Below are 4,920 nucleotides of genomic sequence, written 5' to 3'. Positions count from 1 at the left end.
ACTACTTACTCATACAACAAATCTTTTTGAAGTTAAACTTCTTTACGCAGGGTAGGGAGGGGAAAAAAAGCAAACGGACTGCCGTACGAACGCGAACACGTACATGTCGTTGTGCGCAGCCGCGGATTTGTCTGTATTTTGTAAACGGCTATGGGTTTTTGGTTAGGTTAGATTTTTTTGATTTAAGTATATCTCGGTCCTGTTTCAACTTGGGTACCCCGTTTTACCACCAAAAATTTTGTCTTTAGACCCTCTAAATTCCCCCCCCACCCACCCACCATAGTCGGGGTAATTTTGACCCCCCCCCCTCAAAATTATTTCCGAAAAACTCGAGGTGTAGTCCCAACGTTTCTGAAACTCAAGTTTTCTTATAGTTCGTAGGTCAGTGATAAAATTCGGCGTCTTGTGTCGAGATTGTACAAGACGTTTTTCCCCTTCTTCCGGGGCCCTGAAAGTTTAAAATTTGAGTTTTTCAAGGTGTTTCTGCACGGACACTTTTTTTTAGGCACGTCGAACCGTTTTTGTAGTCGTTCCTTACAAACTGTATCGATTGGTACCGACATCAACGTTATCCGACTTTTGGTTAGGGAGTTATGATTTATATAGTGTTTTTTTGTTTTTTAAACAACCATATTAAATGAAATAATTTAATGTAGAGAAAAAAAAATTATCTAGTGACAAATGAAAATATGTGAAAATAATACCAACATTGCTTGTAAGTATAACATTAAGTGACAGTTTTTTTGGTTGGGTTACTAAACAACTCAATAAATAAATAGTCGTAATTAATATTGAATGCTAACAATAACAACTAACTACGGTACCACTCGTAACTTAGACAAATTCCGTTTGCAATTGAATAATGATCCAACTATATAGACTACCAAATCAGGCACAACAATCGATGCAATTTCGAATTTCTACGCGATATATCGACAATGTTCAGTCGTAAATGCACGTTTCCTATTTTAGTTGTCATATGCCAATCATAACTACTATACCGATTGAGCAAAATGATAATCAATCATTATAATACAAAAATAAAAATATAAAAAAATATAAAAAATATAATTTACATTCTTTCTTTTCTTTCTTTATTATCCTCATTACCCCAGTCTATCCATGCTTTTCTTTCTTTTTCACTCACCCACGCGCGTACTAGTAACACACACACACTTTTTCTTATACAGGTTACAGCTACCTCGTACCTATGACGGAAATTTAATATCTGTTCAAACCTCCGCCTTTTTTCCCCGAATCGGTTTGCGTGGGCGCGTGGCGAACGAGGAATGTTCTAGAGCTTGCCGATATAGCGCATTATCGCTCATCATCGCTCATTGTCGCGCATTGCCCGTTATCACCGGCCGGCCTTTTTGCTGGTCAAGCCTGTGTACGAAACAACGAGTCAGTCTGCCGTAAGTTGCTGTAGTGTTGTGGTTTCTATATGCTTTTGCGTCGCGCGTCCTACGACGTCGCTGAAACCCACAGCAGCAATACGAAAAAACAAGTTTCGTTTGCACAGTTCGTCGAATTGACATTTTCTCCCATCGCTGGACACATCATACCATTCATACCGTGTGCGTCGTCGTGTGCAATTCAGGTGAGTGATTCGTAGGGTGCGACTCGTATCGTGGGTTAATTGGAGGTGCACATAGGCCGGCGTCGACTCCGTCACTTTCCGCCGCTGCATAAGCTGGCGTTCACACCGCCACTCTCCGCCGCCACCACGGTCACTCGCTGCCACCGCGAACGTCGGCCGTGTTTATAAATACAACGAATATAGGTCAACGGCCGCTCCGTCAGCTGTCCATTAGCGCGTCCCGGTACAACAACTTGATAAGTACTTGAGCAGTGATAAGTTCGGTTTCGATCTATTTTTTGTATATTATATTATTATATTTTGTGTATTTTGTATTACCCTTTTTCGTATTATTTAATTATTATTAGCAGGAGACGTCCTCATTAATATATTTGTATTATTATTATTGTTTATTTGCAACGATCAATTCAATATTCTGTAGTAACAATTCATACACGGTATTATTATTGTTTTTTACTCATTAATATTGTAAGTGGTAACAACCGTTGTACGGTGCGAGTTGTCGGGTCAACTGTTCGCAAGAGCTCGACAGCGTAAACAATATCTAATGTATTTTGCAAATGTTAGCATAGCGCATACCTACTTGTGGGCTTATTATTTCACTACCTATCCTTTGTTACATCTGTATATTTATTAGTTAAAGGCATCATGCTAAAATATACATGTCGGATGAATTTATTATTTACTCTCTCAAGCCACGTTAACAACAATGTCATATGCTGTGTTTTGTCCAAAAGTGAGTGCATAATAGCTATGAACCCAGCTTAACTCAAATACAATGCTACAATTAATATGTAACTAGGTAACATAATACTAAATACCAAGGTAAAAGGATCATTTTAACTGTAGTCTGTCTACTTAAATTATGTGGATTGTTATTTAAACTAATTCTATTGATGTGTGATAACATAAAACTATTACGTAGAACTATTATAAAAATTTTACATCCAAACATATACCAATATGAAAAAAAACATGTTTATAAATAAAATATAATTTGTTACAAAATTATTATAAAATATTATACAAATTATTATCATCCCTGTGTTATCGTGATGGTATCAAGTTTCAACTATCAATTATTGAAATATATGATAAGATCCGTCAGCTGATTCTCATAAATAACAAAATGGCAGTGCCCGTGAGTTCAAGACCATGTCCCCACTTTTTTCAAATAGCATTAGGATTTGTGAGAGTGTCGTACCCCTGGCAATACCAATGATGACCATATAGGGGTGTAATAAATATAAACGCTATCTAATAAACATAAAATAATTTATCTTCCATAATCATAAATAATTTGGCGGGTGTTGGCGGAGAGTGTGTTGGTGCTAGGCTAGCACTTACACGACGCCAAGACTCCACAACAAAAGAAAAACAATAAATTTGAGTCGAAAAAGTTTAGATGAGAGTTAATGCCGGACGGCTTTTATTTTCGACGATATCAAAATACAATTCGGTAACAAATAAAACTTAACAAAATACAGGGAGTGCGGACTAGAGAAATCGAGACATAGTGTATTCGTATTGTCATACAACGTAGAGTAGGTGTATAAAATACATTTCAGCAGTTTACATGATATCGAATTGTAGAAAAAATATAATTTTGCCGAAGTTTACAATGCTTACATACAGCCATTTTAGCTTATACCACGTATAACAATGATTAAACATCTGTTTAAGACACCTTTACCAACTTGTTGTTTCTGTGCAAACTTATTATTTACTCAGACGGTGATGAACAAAAAACAAAATAATGTACTGCTATAAACCGTTTAAACAGATGTACGATCGTTGCATATTATGCGTCACCGAATACAGTAGACTGAATTAATTTTTACAAAAAAAATACTATGTTAGAAATGCCTTTGGTGTATAAAAAATGGCAATAAACTTAAAAAGTTTCAAGTGCCATCGAATAATATTTTTAATTACAACTATTGTTAATCCATTCGTATACATATTATGACAAAAGTTTGGTTATTGTATACCTCTCGGACTCGCGAAATAGTTTTCAATGAGTGATTGCATTGTATGTAATTATAAAGAACTATATTCAGCAATATTGCTTCCCCAATACATACCTTATTATGAACACTATACATTATAGTGTATAGGTTTCAATGTATGGTTTAGTCATACGATTGTATGTCGTATTTAATATCGTCTCACATGAATACTTTTATTTAAAAAGGTCTCACTAAGCTAGGCTAATTTTTAAAATTGTAATGCCATGAAAACCTTATTCTATGATCTTGTTGTAATCGGACTTTCAAAGGTTCAACATCCGAAATCAGATTTCATATTTAGTTTCGGTCAATAAGTAGTTTATCAAAATCGAAAAAAATTAGAGATTTTTTTTAATAGTTGAACATTGAACATTTATTTTATATTCATACGTCATATTTTCGGTGTAAATATGTAGATAAGACAAAGTTCCTTGTCGGATTTTTTAAATAAACTTCATCCACAAATATTTTTATATTAGCGGCTTTAGTTTAAATTTTGAAAAATTGGTTATGCATGGGTAAAATAATGATTTTTTATTAAATGAATTTTTTTATCTGGATAGTTATAACAAAAGTAATTTAAACTTCTTTTGGTTCTAGTTGTAATTGTGTAGCTTATGGATATGGAATTTTTTTTTTTGTGTAATTGTTGATTAAGATTGCAGTGAACATTGTGAAATATATAATATAATTTGATATTATGACAATAGTCAACTGCTGACATTTGTTTTATACACCTACTCTACATTGTATATCGGTGCGAGTCTACAATGACGTTTATTTTATAAGTATCTAAACTTTTTAGATTACCTATGATTTGTTATTGTGTACTCAAATCACATACCATGTCATATTTTATATTTTTTATATTTTTTATGTAATTTATTTATTTATTTATTTATTTATTTATTTGTTAACGGGCTGGGCCCTATTCAACAGTTTAACATAATACAATAATACATAATTTAAAATAATTAATACAATGACATAATTAAATTTATATAAGATAATAATTACAGAATAATAAGTATAATAATGATAATATAACAAATATAAAAATATATAATAATAAATGTATCAGTTTTGATGAACGGTGCTCTCATTGGCCAGCCGCATCATGCGGTCTAACGGATTGTTTCTGCCATAATTGGTAGTGTGCGCAGGAACAACGAAAGGAGCATGGTATCTAGTAGTACGGGAAGGAACTTTGAAATTGACTATCGAGAGAAGTGAGGGAGCATCTATACGACCATCGACTAGTTTATTCAGAAACTCTATGTTAGCGTTAACTCGCCTGTCGGCCAGTGAAAT

Source organism: Myzus persicae, unplaced genomic scaffold, assembly GCF_001856785.1.
Source record: "Myzus persicae strain clone G006 unplaced genomic scaffold, MPER_G0061.0, whole genome shotgun sequence".
Classification (NCBI taxonomy): domain Eukaryota; kingdom Metazoa; phylum Arthropoda; class Insecta; order Hemiptera; family Aphididae; genus Myzus; species Myzus persicae.
Note: the sequence above shows the minus strand (reverse complement) of the source record.